The 16,108-nt window shown below is 49.8% G+C and overlaps 1 protein-coding gene across 1 annotated transcript in view; it reads right to left on the reverse strand.

Moving 5' to 3' along the window:
- Window positions 1–15,378, reverse strand: part of DDR2 (discoidin domain receptor tyrosine kinase 2) — a 68,527-nt gene extending 53,149 nt beyond the window's left edge. The window contains exon 1 of the mRNA XM_083446411.1: window positions 14,737–15,378. The gene's annotated coding sequence lies outside the window, so the exon portion shown is untranslated. The remainder of the gene's footprint in view (window positions 1–14,736) is intronic.
- Window positions 15,379–16,108: the final 730 nt, after the last annotated feature.

Here is a 16,108-nt window from a genome sequence, read left to right on the forward strand (position 1 = left end):
CCATGTTCAAATATATAAAAGGATGTCACATAGAGGAGGGAGAAAGGTTGTTTTCTGCTGCTCCAGAGAAGCGGACACGGAGCAATGGATGCAAACTACAAGAAAGAAGATTCCACCTCAACATTAGGAAGAACTTCCTGACAGTAAGAGCTGTTCGACAGTGGAATTTGCTGCCAAGGAGTGTGGTGGAGTCTCCTTCTTTGGAGGTCTTTAAGCAGAGGCTTGACAACCATATGTCAGGAGTGCTCTGATGGTGTTTCCTGCTTGGCAGGGGGTTGGACTCGATGGCCCTTGTGGTCTCTTCCAACTCTATGATTCTATGATTCTATGATTCTAAAACCAGCAAAGTATGAAAAAGAAAATGCAACAAACCATACCGCTGTAGTTGCACTGAGTAATACAGAACGTGATAAGTACCTAGGAACAATACTAAAAGGAGGATTCAGGAAGAACCATGAATCAAAAAGAACCACATGCGAGAACTACCACATGCACAGACCGCACATTATTGCCTACCACTCCTCCTAGCCTCGGGATTAAGCAAAACGATAGAAGCGCTACATTCTTTTTTACGTGGGGAAACAGGAACAGGGATTGGGTTGTCCCCTCTTAGTGGAGCTTCTTTCTGCTTCCAGGGGCTCAGCCTCACAGGTCTTCTGGTTGTGGCCTTCCCCATTCACTCAGAAGGGAAGGATTCCTCCCTTAAAGCCTGGCCTCATATTGCATTCCTGTGACTTTTCCTCTGGAATTTGCCACAGGAAATTACCCTCCGGTGGCACCTTGTCTGGAAATCTCAGGAGGCGTTCACTCACCATTGGCAGCCAATGGTCCACCCAGGAACTGAGGCATGGGAGCCCTTGCTTTGTGTGGGCCTGCGGGAAATTGCCCCCATGGCTTCCCACCCCACAACCCCTGGGCAGCGCTGCAGCTTTTTGCAGTGTTACCAAGTTGCGTGGCTTGTGCAGGATTGCCAAACCTAGCAGTGTAGCAGACCTGCTACTCCCAGGGATGCCTATGAAAAGCGCCCAGGCCCACCTGCCGCCTCTTTGCTGCTCCATTTGCTGGGATCCCAGTGAAGTCTCTGCCATGTGGTGCAGGTGGCTCTCAAAGGATGGCTCCCATCGCCTTGTAGGCTTATAGTCTCAGTGTGGTGCTGATAATGCCAAGGTCGCAGGTTGGATCCCAACATGAGACAGTGCATAGTTCTGCATTGCACTAGATCAGTGATGGCGAACCTTTAGAGACCGAGCGCCCAAACTGCAACCCAAAACCCACTTATTTATCACAAAGTGCCAACATGGCAATTTAACCTGTATATCTCATTTTGTCTGTGTGTTTCACATTTCTTCTTTATGACTGCTGTTGTAATAAATAATCCTTCATAAAAGCTATTGCATTACATTCTTCATTAAATTATATTTCTATTGATATATAATTTATGGTATAACTCAGTGCTTTTTTCTAAAACAATGTTTAGGGGTACTCTCATTTTGACTCAAGAAAATCACCACTGGGGGTGAAATACAGTTCAAATCGGGGAAAATAAATACAGTTCAAACTGGGAAAAATAAATACAGTGGTACCTCAGTTTTCGAACAGCTTAGTTCTCGAACTACTTGGAAACTGAACACTTCAAACCCAGAAATGAGTGTTCCAGTTTTGGAACTTTTTCCGGAAGCCGAGCATGCTCTGTTCTCAGTATAACTTCCGTTTTGAGTGCCACACTTCTGTTTTCCTAGTGAGGGAAGGCAGGCCGGGCAGCAAGCCAGCAGGCACCTGCCGCCCTCCAGCGCTGGCTCCCTCTGCCGCTGCCACAACAGCAACCACCCCTCCTCCAGCTCTGGCAGCCCCGGCGCTGAGTGAGGCAAGGCTGGGCCGGTGGCAAGGGGGCAGGCAAGGGATGCTGCCACCCCACCCCCCTCAGCCTGCTCCTGCTTGTAGGCAAGTAGGAGTGGGATCAGGCTGCTCAGCTGTGGAGGTGCAGGCTCCGTCACACTTTCCATTGAGGGGTTCGCGGCTGCACTCCCCTCAAGGGAGAAGTTTAAAGGAGCCCCCCCTCCTCATCAGATCCCTGCAACCCCATGAAGGCAGCCAGGCTGAATAGTTGCTGGGGTTGGAGGCAGCCCGGAAGCTGCATCTGAGAGCCCCCGCACCACCTGAAGGCAGCCAGGCGCTCCTCAGCTGAGTTGCCTGATCCTGATCCTACTTGCCTGCAAGAGGAGTGGAAGCTACGGCCCTGCTGGGGCGATGGCGCGGTGCCCACAGAGAGGACTCCGAGTGCCCTCTCTGGCACTGTGCTACCACTGCACTAGATGGTCCTGGGAGTCCCTTCCAACTCTCTGATTCTATGATTATGTTCAGCAGATGCACAAAATGACTCCTGCCGCAAGCTCTTTTTCTTGGGCCCAACACTCCCTCCTCAGCTGCGCCTCTGCTGGAGGGGCATCACTAGTTCTAAAGGGAAGGGATCGCTGTCTCCCAAGATGCTGCTGCTGCCGCTGCCCCCGCCTTCTTCCCTTCCTGCTTTTTTTAAACACTGAAAATTACCATTGCCCTGTTATGTACTGAGTTGAATAGGATCCAAACTGCAGCAGTCTGATTGGTCCTAGAACAATAGGATCCAAATTGCAGCAGTCTGATTGGTCCTAGAACAATAGGATTCAGAATGCAGCAGTCGGATTGGTCCTAGGACAATGCAGCAGTATGATTGGTTGGCAGGAACCAACCAATCATGCTCCAGATATAAGTGAATCCACAACCTGATTGGCTTACAGTAGAATTCCAGAATTAGCCAATCATGTGCAGCCTATTGTGTAAATAATGTATATAAAGCAGATACTTTGAGGGGACATTTCATTCCTCCTCACCACTATGAGCTGAATAAAGAGCATGAAATCACTTTGCGACTCTGAGTATATTTCACTGGCGACGAAGGTGGGATCCCGCTGAGCTGACTGCCACACACAGCACCGCAGCACCGCCACCTGCCGCACCGCTGCCTCGCACCGTGTATCCAGGCTTCAGCTCCGGGACACAAGGAACTCAGAATGGCAACCGACAGCAGCTTCTCGCCGTTCAACCCAGCATCTGGAGACTGGGAAGCGTACGCCTCCCGTTTCACCTTCCTCCTAGAAGCCAAAGGGGTCACTGATGAAGAAGACGCCAAGAAGAGGGCAATATTCTTCAGCGTCTGCGGAGAGGAGACGTTTGAAATCGCCCGGGCTCTCCTTGCGCCTGAAGACGTCGCTACTGTTCCATACAAAACAATAATGGAACAGCTGAAGGGGCACTTTTCGCCACAGCCCTCAGTGGTGGCTCGTCGAAATGCCTTCTACGCAAAGCGGCAAGCCCCCGGGGAAACCATAACTGGGTTTGTGACCTCTCTCCGCCAAGCCGCCCGGTTCTGCAACTTCTCAGAGCTGGAGAACATGCTTCGTGACCGCCTCGTCGGTGGCCTGGAGGATGAGAAGCTGCAACGACGCCTCTACGCTAAGAAGGACCTAACGTTCCAGGTCGCTCTGGAGGAGGCCCTGGCAACGGAAGCTGCCAAGAGGTCGACGCAAGAGGCACGGCCGAGACTGCCACCCCAACCAAGGGTCCACCACGAAGACCTCACCGACGACTCAGGATCTGACAGGGAGGAGGTGCACCGAGTACAGCAGCGCTCTCAAGCAGCCCACATACCACAGCTGCCTCGACGAGAAGGAGGGAACTGCGCAAGCTGCGGGGAAAGTCACGAGAGGAGGACCTGCCGTTTCCGCAACGCAGAGTGCAGGCAGTGCAGAAAATTGGGACACATCGCCCGGGTGTGTCGAGCTCGGTCCACCCGACGCCAGGCATCAGATGACCAATCCAAGAGCCCCAGGTCCAGGGGCCCAACGCACCAAGGCAACTCGACGGAGCTCACGGACTTCCAGGTATACCAGTTGCCCCACCCCAACGTAGAGAAAATTTATGTAGAGGTACAGATAGAGGGCGCCCCATGCCGCATGGAGCTTGACACGGGTTCAACTCTATCCATAATCTCGGCAAAGACCTTAAGGAAACTGTGTCCTACTGGGGGTCCCAAACTCAGGCCGGCCCCATTCACCCTCCGGGACTTCCAGAAACGTAAGGTCCCCACAATGGGGGTGGGGACCTTCAGGGTGCAATACCGAGGGCGGACGCGGCAACTGGACTTGCTTGTGGTCAAGGGCCCCTACATTAGCTTACTGGGATTGGCATGGTTTGGACCACTGGGGCTAGCCATCACCGGGGTGAACCACACTACCTTACAAGTGGACGTGGACGCCATATGCAAGGAATTTCCAGGAGTTTTCGATGGGAAATTGGGACAGTATACGGGCCCCCCCATTGCGCTACAGCTTGACCCCGCAGTACGACCGGTCAGGCTCAAGGCCCGCCGGGTCCCGTTCGCCCTGAAACCCCGTATAGACGAGGAATTGGACCGGCTCGTGGAGCAAGGAGTGCTGGAGCCGGTGCCTAATGCCCCCTGGGAAACCCCAATCGTCACACCCGTCAAGCCCAATGGTTCGGTCCGCATCTGCGCAGACTACAAATATACCATAAACAAGGCCCTCACGGCCCATGCATACCCAGTGCCAGTGGTCAGCCATGTCCTTGCCACCCTGGCTGGGTCGAAAATTTTTGGCAAGCTGGACTTAGCCCAAGCATATCAACAGCTGCCAGTAGATGAGGCCACAGCAGAGGCACAGACGATTGTGACGCACAGAGGAGCCTTCAGGGTAAAGCGGCTGCAATTCGGTGTCAGTGTGGCACCAGGCATATTCCAGAATCTAATGGACTCGCTCCTTAAAGGGATTCCTGGCGTCACCCCCTTCTTCGATGATGTGTTGATTGCCGGGCCCACACCAGAGGAGTTTGAGGACCGCCTCCGCACCGTTCTGCACCGTTTCCAGACGGCGGGTCTCAAGGTGAAGCGGGAAAAATGCCTACTAGGAGTGCCTCAGGTGGACTTTCTGGGATTTATGGTGGACGCAGAAGGGGTCCACCCGACTGGGGACAAGGTACGGGCCATTTGTGATGCCCCAGCGCCCAAGAGCAAGACTGAACTTCAGGCCTTCTTGGGACTATTGAACTTTTACCATTCCTTCCTTCCCCACAAGGCGGCGGTAGCGGAGCCCCTACACAGACTTTTGGACAAGCGGGCCCCTTGGGTGTGGGGTCAGCGCCAGGAGGCTGCATTCCAGGCAGTCAAGGACTTGCTTGTCTCAAACTCAGTCTTGGCACACTTCGACGAGAGGCTGCCGGTGGTGCTAGCATGCGACGCCTCACCCTATGGCATTGGCGCTGTCCTGGGACACCAACTCCCGGACGGAAGAGAGGTACCGGTAGCATACTTTTCCCAGACACTCAACGCAACCGAGCGGAACTACTCACAAATAGACAAGGAGGGGCTGGCAATTGTGAAAGGAGTAAAAAAATTCCATGATTTCTTGTACGGGCGGCCCTTCACCGTGGTGACTGACCACAAACCGTTGCTTGGCTTGTTTGCCCCCGAAAAGCAGACCCCCCAAGTGCTGTCTCCTCGCGTCCTCAGGTGGTCAATTTTCCTTGCCAGCTACCAGTATGCACTGATTCACCGACCTGGGAAGGCAATGGGCCATGCAGACGCCCTCAGCAGGCTACCACTACCGGAAACAGGCCCCGACCCAGCACCCGCACAAGAGGTTATGAGCATGGAGCTGCTTCCCGACCGCCCCATTCAGGCACAAGAAGTTGCACACCATTCCAAGAAAGACAGGGTCATCTCCCGGGTCCTGGACTGGGTGTGGAGGGGATGGCCCAGCAGCAGCCCCGGGCCAGAATTCGCTGGCTACACAACCCGCAAACATGAACTGTCAGCCCACAAGGGGTGCCTGTTATGGGGAAGCAGGGTCGTGGTTCCCCAGCCCCTCCGCAAAAGGGTCCTCACAGCCCTACACGAGACACACCCAGGGGTAGTAAGAATGAAGGCCCTGGCCAGGAGTTATGTGTGGTGGCCGGGGATCGACGGAGAGATAGAGGCCTGGGTCAAACACTGCCAGGCCTGCCAAGAATCCCGCCCAGATCCCCCAAGGGCCCCAGTACAGTCCTGGGAGTCCGCCCGAGCACCATGGTCACGCCTGCATGTGGACTTCACCGGCCCCTTTCAGGGGAAAACATTCTTCATAGTGGTGGACTCCTACACCAAATGGCTGGAAGTCGCACTGGTACCGTCCACTTCTACATCCGCAGCCATCCGTGTACTACGCAAGCTGTTTGCAACCCATGGGCTCCCTGACACTCTCGTCTCAGACAACGGGACTGCATTTACGTCAGAAGAATTCCAAACCTTCACAGCGCAGAACGCCATCCGCCACATCCGTTCGGCGCCATTCCACCCTGCCACCAATGGCCAAGCAGAACGCATGGTGCGGACCACCAAGGACACCCTTCGCCGCATGACGCAAGGGGACTGGGAGTACCGCCTTGCCACATTCCTCCTAGCACAGCACAGCACCCCCAGCTCAACGACTGGCCGGAGCCCCGCTGAACTACTAATGGGTCGGCGCCTTGCAATCAGATTGGACCGCCTTCACCCCGATAGAGCTCAGGATGAGGTAGTGGTGGGGGAAGGCAGGAACCCCCGGACCTTCAAGGCCCAGGACCCAGTGTACGCAAAGAATTTTGGGGCAGGCCCAGCATGGGTTCCCGCCACAGTCACCAGGGCCACTGGCCCCGTGTCATACGAGGTGCTAACGGATGGGGGGCAATGTTGGCGCCGCCACTGCGACCAGATACGCCGACGATTCCCGGGAGAAAACCAGGAGGAGGAAAGGTCAGAGGAGTCCCAAGGGAACAGAGGGGCAGGGAGGCCCATAGAGCAGGAGGGGCCAGCAGGAGAGGCAGAATCAGTAAATACAGAGAGAACCCGCGAGACCGAAAGGACACTGGAACCAGAACCACGACTGAGCGAGCCGGTTGCGCCAGACCAAACAGGCCCATCACAGCCAGCATCCTTGGAACACGAGCCAGAACCTGAACCCCGGACCAGGGAACACCACAGGCCGCAACGCACACGTAGGCCGCCGGCGTACCTCGAGGACTATGAATGCGACCTCCCGGGCAGGACTGGAACTTAGAGGGGAGGGGTGTTATGTACTGAGTTGAATAGGATCCAAACTGCAGCAGTCTGATTGGTCCTAGAACAATAGGATCCAAATTGCAGCAGTCTGATTGGTCCTAGAACAATAGGATTCAGAATGCAGCAGTCGGATTGGTCCTAGGACAATGCAGCAGTATGATTGGTTGGCAGGAACCAACCAATCATGCTCCAGATATAAGTGAATCCACAACCTGATTGGCTTACAGTAGAATTCCAGAATTAGCCAATCATGTGCAGCCTATTGTGTAAATAATGTATATAAAGCAGATACTTTGAGGGGACATTTCATTCCTCCTCACCACTATGAGCTGAATAAAGAGCATGAAATCACTTTGCGACTCTGAGTATATTTCAGCCCCAAACCATGGAACTGTAGCAACCATGTGACAAGCCTAGCAACTGTCTCATTTAACTTTTAACATTGTTTGCTTTGTTGCCTTTCCTATCTTTCATTGAGCTTTGTTTATTTTAGAATGGCCCATTTTCATCTTTAAAAATAATAAATAAAAATTATAAATAAAAATGGTATCCATCTGACCTCTTTCAGCTTTAGTTTCTTATCATTTACATAGTGCTTATAGCATTTGAAGTGCTAGCTAAAGGTAAAGGTACCCCTGCCCGTACGGGCCAGCCGTGTACGACTCTGGGGTTGTGCGCCCATCTCACTTAAGAGGCCGGGGGCCAGCGCTGTCCGAAGACACTTCCGGGTCATGTGGCCAGTGTGACGAAGCTGCAGCTGGCAAGCCTGCACCAGCGCAGCACACGGAAACGCCATTTACCTTCCCACTATAAAGCGGTACCTATTTATCTACTTGCACTTGGGGGTGCTTTTGAACTGCTAGGTGGGCAGGAGCTGGGACCGAACAACGGGACCTCACCCTGCCGCGGGGATTCGAACTGCCGGCCATGCGATCGGCAAGTCCTAGGCGCTGAGGTTTTACCCACAGCGCCACCCGCATCCCCATTTGAAGTGCTAGGTGCTATTGTTAATGTTGCCCCAAGGTAAAGGCATGTCCCACTGATTTTTACCTACCACAAATGACATGAAAGCGGAAATTAAATTAAATACTTTAAAGCTCATTTTTTTGTCCTTAGTACCCAAACAATCTGGAAGAAAAGGGTTACAAACATGTGCTCCCCACCCAAATCATTGCCTGAGGTGGCCCACCCATTAGGCAGGTTGAAGCAGCCACCTCAGGTGACAGAAGTGCAAGAGGCAGTGCCCTGCCTGACACACCATTTCTGTGGCATGAAGGTGACCTCCGTGCACCACAGTTCAGGGTAGGAGGGGCAGGGAAGCTGCCACCCACTCTCTTCCTTCTCTCCACCGCTGGGTCAGGGCAGACTGAGTGGTGGAGCTGCTACAGCCAGGCCAAAGCCAAAGAGAGTGGGAGGCAGCTTTGCTGCCCACATACCCCCTTCTCTCTGCGGCCAGGCGTGCCTTGCTGCGGCTGAGGTGGGCTGCTCTCCACCACCAGGTCAGACGTGGCCCGATGGCAGAGCTGCTATGGCTGGGCACAAGGTGTGCTGTGGCTGAGGCGGGTGTGGCAGCGCTGCCACCCACTTCCTGTTCTCAGCCTGACTTGAGGGCGAAGCTGCGCCAGGCATGAATGCCACAGCCAAGGGGCAGCTCCTCCTAGTGCAAAGCCAGGCTCCGATGAAGGAACCTGCTGTGGGGGTGCCTGTTTGCGCCCCTCACAAAATTGTGCCGGGGCCAAGGCCCCCACAGCCTTCCCCCATGCTATGCCTCTGCAGAGGGGTTCACGTATCATCAGTTTTTAAATGACAAGGCCTGGCTGTAGGCTTACCATCTAAAAGGCATGGCTCATGAGGAAAGGGGCAGGGAGGGAAGCGAGGAAAAGCTCACTTTGGTGCCAAAACTTAGGGCTTATCCACACTTGCCTTTTGCCCTGCTTTTTCCAGGCACTGCTCCACCCTTTAAAGCTCCCTGTCCGAGTGTTTGTGTTTTTGCCCCAAAGCTTTCCCTGTGAAAACTTGCTCCTTAGAACTCGATCAGAACAAACATCAATTTGAGTTTTCCATGGATAGCTGTTTGCTCTCATTAAGCTTTAAAGAACAGGAAAGCTCTGGAGCAAATGAGGTGGGAGGGGAGGGTGCTCAGACACGGAGCTTTAAAGAGTGGACCTTAATGTTGAACAGCAGTTCTTAAAATGAGAAGATGGAATAGAAACGGATCGCGGGTAGGAGACACCTGATGGAAGGATCCCTGCTTCTCATTTCTCCCACTGAGGGAGCCTGATGGAATGGCTGCTAACCAGATGACAGGGGAGGAGGAAGAAGCAGTCCAATCTTGCTGGCTTTTCAGAGCTCATCCATATGCCTGCTTGTCCTATACCTAGAAATCAGAGAGGTTTTCTGCTTGTCCCACCACTTTCCCTGGGAAAGCACCCTCTTTACTGCTGATTTGGATCCGATTCAGCGGTAAACTGTGGGTTCCCCAAGAGAAAGTGGCAGGGCAAATGGAAGTGTGGATATACCCTCAGTTGCCACAGAAATACTAACCAAGAGAGTATTGTGGCACTTTTTGGTTTTTGATACAACAGACTAACATGGCTCTTTGGATCAAACTAAGAAGTCAATCACATGCTGACAACAACAAAAAGTTGTGTTTTTAAGCACTGGGGAAATGCAGTTGGCCTGAACAGAATTCCATCTGGATCCCCTGTAATAACGAAGTAAGTCCTGCAGTGGGGGGGGGGGGGCACACACTAAAAGCAATCCTTTGCAAAGACTTAGGGCAGATTTGTAAACCTCCCTAATGTATCAAGCTGAATGCAGCCCCCCAGCCATCACCTGTGCTTATAGTGAAACTGACACGGGGACAAATAGAAGAAGACGCCTTCACCCCGGTATGGCTCCCCTTTATCACATACACAGCCCAACAATGCAATGACAATAATCCACCAACAGCATACAAATCAATATGGCTAACCTGATCCAAAACACCCACCCACCTCACTCACACACGAAAACAAAGACCACCACAGCCAACCACACACGAATAACCACACCCTAGGCCAACCCCAACCTCTCTCACCACCAAAGGAACACAAGTGAACAGCAAAGAGCCTGCACAAGCAACGCTGACACCAAACCCTACATATAGTAAGTAAAACAGAAACATCGCCACCCGACCTCACTCCCACCCGTCTCTCCCCCCTCCACCTCTTTCCCCCTTTTCTTCCTAATGTCTCAACAAATGAAACTGATTTGTAAAAATGTTATATGGGGAAAAATACGAGAGAGAGACATTGCATACACTTTTGTAAATCAAGAAAATCTTTAATAAAAAAAACCCAAATAATAATAATAATAATAATAATAATTTAAAACCTGTGGGCATAGTGAACTCCTAGTGGTCATTAAACGTGACTAGGGCTTCATTTGGTTTGGGTTGTCTTATGTCTTAGTTAAGCTCTATTCAGGCATCCAGGAGACTGCGTGAGAGCACAAACTGGGGGGGGCAGCTGGGGGGCACCCATGCTGGCTCCACTCCCAACATCCCTGTGCAGGCTGCATCCTCCTCTTCAGTTCTTCAAGCGTTTCGTGTGAAGGTCCGAAGGGACATCCTAAACATGTTCTACTAAATGTGTATACAAGCTGCCTTTCGGACCTTGCATGGGGTTGGAATTCGCAACAGTGGGGATTATAGGAGCAGGAATGTTAAGGGTGAGAGACCAGTGTGTGCTCTCCTGTGCCTTCTTTGACCACCTGAACAGGGCTACATTGCAAACTCAAGTGGGGTAAACAACACCTTTCTTTCCAGGTGCTATAAAAAAGAAGAAGAAACTGCTCTGGATCTTGGATCTAGCTCTGGATCTGGCAGTCCTAGAGCCATCTATGCTACATTTGGTAAGGATGCCACACTTCCTCTTGTCAAGCCGCCTTCCCTTGGGGGAAATAGCTCTTTAACGCTCAATCGGAGCAAACAGCAATTTGGGTTTTTCCTGGATTGCCATTTGTTCTGATCTATCACTAAAGAGAAGGATTTCCCTTGGAAAGGAGCAGGCTAAAGGTAAACAGCTCAGACCCGTTCTTTCTAAGCATGGCACAAGTGGAAATGTAGACAAGCCCTCATTATTTGTAGGAAGGACAACCTGTTTATTCATAATTCATCCTGATTTGTTTTCACAAAGGTTATGCAGGAACCTTTAATACACTTTAAATGTGCAAACAAAGTTCTGGTATGTGCTTGAAAATCCCCTAGCCCCCCAAATATACTGATAGTCTAGACTCTAGAAGTACTTTGGGTTTGTACAATTAAATATTTTATTAAATTTCAAGGGGGGGAGCATAAACATAAACATTTTCAAAACAATTGGTTTTCCCCCTGCCCCTGTTTGCAAAATTAAGTGGTATTAAAGTGCTCTGTTGCCCTGACACAAGAAATCCACTTTTATTTTTTAAGAACTGGGCCTTTTTCAGTTTAGAAAGTGACAGGGAAATGCACTGAAAAGTACAGTTGTACCTTGTTTATTGAGCAGCTTAGTTGCCTAACAAATTGGATGCTGAACGCCACAAACCCAGAAGTAAGTGTTCCGGTTTGTGAACATTTTTTGGAAGCTGAACTTCTGACATGGCTTCCACTTGAGTTCAGGAAGCTCCTGCAGCCAATTGGAAGCCGTGTCTTGGTTTTCGAACAGTTTCAGGAGTCGAACGGACTCCCAGAACAGATTAAGTTCGATAACCAAGGTACAACTGTATTGGATGAACAAATGTTTAATGAGAAGGTGTTTAAATAGCCCACAAACAAATAACAACAAATGCTCAGTAAATGACTGCATATGATCTAGCCTCTGCATAAACTTTGTGCAAGCAAATCAGAATAAATACTCAATTAAAAAATAATACTCTAAATGAAATGTTTAGACGGGACAGAACCCCACTGAGGTCTAAAGCAGCAGTCAAACTCCATTAAAAAGTATTCCACATATTCTAAACCATCACTGAGAATAGAATAACATTTTACTAAAGACTGCATTGCTATACATTCAGTCACTCTGTAATTCCTGAACAATTTCTCCCTTTCCCCATTACATACTAAAAATACAGAACCTAAGAAATTTCCAGAAGAAATCATCTGGCTATTTGAGTGTTTGGCAGCAATGTGTAAACTCAGAAAACAGAACCCCCCCCCCCTTTTTTTAAAGATTCAATCCTTTGTAGCACACACACAAATTACTTATCCCATATTTTAGGGCCCACATCAGCTGGGGCATCGTCCTTTTAGAGGCACATACATTAAGTAAAAGTAAGGTAAGGACCTTGGACGGTTAAGTCCCCTTGAATTTGGCTCTGGGGTTGTGGCGCTCATCTCCCTTTCAGGCCGAGGGAGCCGGCGCTTGTCCACAGACAGCTTTCTGGGTCATGTGGCCAGCAGGACTCAACCGCTTCTGGACCCCGTGGCGGAATCCAGAGCGCACCTACATTGCATACATTAGCAGTTAACTGAAAATGGGGATTTTGGCTCTTAGCTCCTGGACAGAATGCTAACAGGCCCCTTCGAGGCTTGGTGGGGAAAGCATGCTGGGAATTGTAGTCTCCCTCCCATACTAAGGATTAGGCTCTTGGCAGCAATCTCCTCCATTTTAAACAACTCTAACAGCAAGGATTTGAGTTGCTCTGAGCTCAGTTTGCAGCTTGACTAAACCGGGGGTCAAAACTGCAGAAAATTGACTGCAATATGATGAAAACTATTTTAGAATACCTATGCTAAGGAAAACTTCCTTTGGCAGCATTGTTAGTGCTTCTCCTCAAGTGGAAGGGAGATGCTGCATGTTGATTTGCAAAGGTGAGATTATTATTATTGCTATTATCATTATTATTTTTATTCATGGTATTTTTATCCACCCCCATCGTTCAGCCCGGACACTGAGGTTCAGCGCCGAGGGCCTTCTGGCAGTTCCCTCACTGCGAGAAGCAAACCTACAAGGAACCAGGCAGAGAGCCTTCTCGGTAGTGGCACCCTCCCTGTGGAATGCCCTCCCACCAGATGTCAAAGAGATAAACAACTACCAAACTTTTAAAAGACATCTAAAGGCAGCCCTGTGTAGGGAAGCTTTTAATGTTTAATAGGTTATTGTATGTTAGTGTTTTGTTGGAAGCCGCCCAGAGTGGCTGGGGGGACCCAGCCAGATGGGCGGGGTATAAATTATTATTATTATTATTATTATTATTATTATATCAAAACAACACGACAATCTGCCTAATTACCAAAACTGCATTTTCTCATAATATTAATGTTTTCTAAAGCATTTCTTAAGGGTGGACCATCTGGGCAGCGTGGAACCTACGGACACTCAAGCCACCGTCTCACTCCCAGGAGAGACGGGTGGCTCAGGCCCCGCAATGAGTGCCGCCCGGCATTTTGTCACCCCCCTCAGTGGTGACACCCGGGGCAGACCACCTCCACCGCACCCCCTTCCTCCACCCCTGTCTACACCAATGGCCATGATAACTACAGCCATTTCTTATGGCTTTATCATATGTTCTTCTTTGGTCTGTCCTGAAACTACTGACCACCAGTTCTACTGGGAGACAAGTTTTAGGGTCAAGTCTCAAGAGGAAGAAAGCATTCCCTATCCACTTTCTCTACACCAAGTATAACATATTATTGTAATGTATGCTACTTTATGTTACTTTTTATGTTCCCCGGGACTTTTTCACTCACTACACAACAGCAAACGTGAATACACACTTAACAAGGAATTGGAGTCAATTTCTGATGGGAATGTAAACAAAGATGGTTTATATTTATGTGTGTAATTTGAGGCATGTTCTTAAATCATTTGAGAGCTACACCTAAAGCAAGTCACGTGTGTAGTGGCCTTTAGCATTTGGAGATGCATGTGCCAGGGCAAATGTAAAACGAAAAATGACATTCAGATTCTGTGGTCTCCCTTTGCTCTCCCAGCCAGGCCTTCCTGAATCACGGCTCCAGAAGAAGGGAAATAGCCACGGTTCTGTTGCAAGACCTCTGGGCCTTGGGGCTTTTCAGAGGCTGGACCAGCTGCCTTTGCTTGGATGAGCTGTCGGCGCCACCAACAAAAGGAGGAGCAGTAATGAAAAACAGGGTTGTCACGAGGCACACACACACACACACGCATCCGATTAAAAAAAAGGGGGGTTGTGTATGTTATAGCCTCTCAACGGAAGCACTTTTACACAAGTTGCAATCCTCAACTCTTGAATAACTTTTAATTTATAAGCCGCGGAAGCTAAAAGGGCCTGCCATCTCCATTTTCCTCTAGCTCCAAAGCCTCCTCTTTGAAAATGCCTCCCATTTTTCATAACCGTCAAGGGAATCTGTAATCAAGCAGTTTGGCCTGGCATGCAAACAATCTTTAAATATATATATCTACTTAATTCTTCATATGAAAGGTCTGCCTGGAAAACGTACACTTCTATCCCCTCGCTTCGTACTCTTATTTCCCCACTTTACGCCATTCCAAACTGGACTAGTCTTTGTTTGAGGGAAGGAGGCGAGCTGCCTCCTTTCTGCTGCTTCGCTCAGATGGACGAGAAGGGGGAGACCCTTCTGTTTTTCAAAAACATCATAAAGTCCATACCTGGATGTTAAGATGAACTTTTAGGGGAAGAAGACAGGAGGTTTTCAGAAGTTTAATCCACTGGGTTAAGGGGAACGGGCAGATTCCGCTTTCTCGCCCTAGATGGAGAGGCCGGGCTGGAAAGGAACTTCTTCAGGCTGATGCAAGATGCCTTTCCGAGCGATTTAGCATTCTGAGGATTCCTGGGCCCTGGCCAGAAATCCCACAATCCAACATATTTCACATTTGGTTTCAATTAGGGAACGAGAAGGGGGAAGAAAGTCACCAATTGGAGCTGGCTCTTTGCAGGCTTTTTTTCTTTCACTCAAGGAAACTTGAGCTAAACTATAATTTATGGCAAAACTCATTCATTGCAAGCGGAGGGACGCTGTAGCAAACAGGCTCCAGGGATCTATGCATTCCGCTTTTTTATATTAAAAATATGCTTCGTGTTTTATTTTTTATTTGACCCAAATGACAGGATTTGGCATGTTTTACTGGCTTGCAAAGCGTCAATGAATAAGCTGAGAGAAAAATACCAATATGGGTGACTGATGAGCTGTAAGGTGTTTTTAACATAAATATTAGCAACATGACTTACCCCCACCATTTTTACACGGTGGGATTGCAGATGGTGGAGTGATAATAATGGTTCAAGTAGCAGAAGACTAGGCATCAGTCAGGAACATATTGTTGCAGGCCACCCCAGTCTCGGAGCGGTGAGAGATTCCAGGGGCTCGAGGGGTTTTCTTGGAACGAGGGTCAGCAGAGAATGTGGTGTGCTTATGAAATATGGCTTATTTACATATATATACAACCTGATACCTAACACGGAGAAGGCTCCCAGTATTAACACCCCAAGCAGTCTTGCTTCCGCCATAGTCACAGTCTTGAATTCCAGCAGAAATCAAGTATGGCTCTCACTTGGCCTTCTGCCTGCTGCTCTCCTAGCCTACTGGCGTCTGACTACCAGTCAGGTGAGGGAGGGAGGGTCCCACCCACTTGCCCTCTGGCACAGGGCAACGTCTTTTGCTATACTAATGACTGTCCTTAGAGCCATTCACTCACAAAGAAACACACCCAACTAGTTCAACAGTTGAGTCCTCCATCAGATTTCAACTCTTGCTGGATCCAGAACCCCAGGGATTAGAAGGGACTTGGGCATCATACAGACTGACTCCCCCCAAAAAATTCATAACAATATCTAGGACAATGGTTCCCAACCTTTAGGAGTAAACAGACTACATTAGCTTGAGAAAATAATGGCGACAAAAAACTGTAGTGAACTCAGTAATGCTGTTAAATGAAGTCTCAAATGTACTGAAATCAAAGAAGCAGCAAAATCCATTCCCCACCCCATTGGGCCCACTAATTAACAACCCAAGCTATTAAT

This window comes from Podarcis tiliguerta (genome assembly GCF_965153285.1).
Source record: "Podarcis tiliguerta genome assembly, chromosome: 6".
Classification (NCBI taxonomy): domain Eukaryota; kingdom Metazoa; phylum Chordata; class Lepidosauria; order Squamata; family Lacertidae; genus Podarcis; species Podarcis tiliguerta.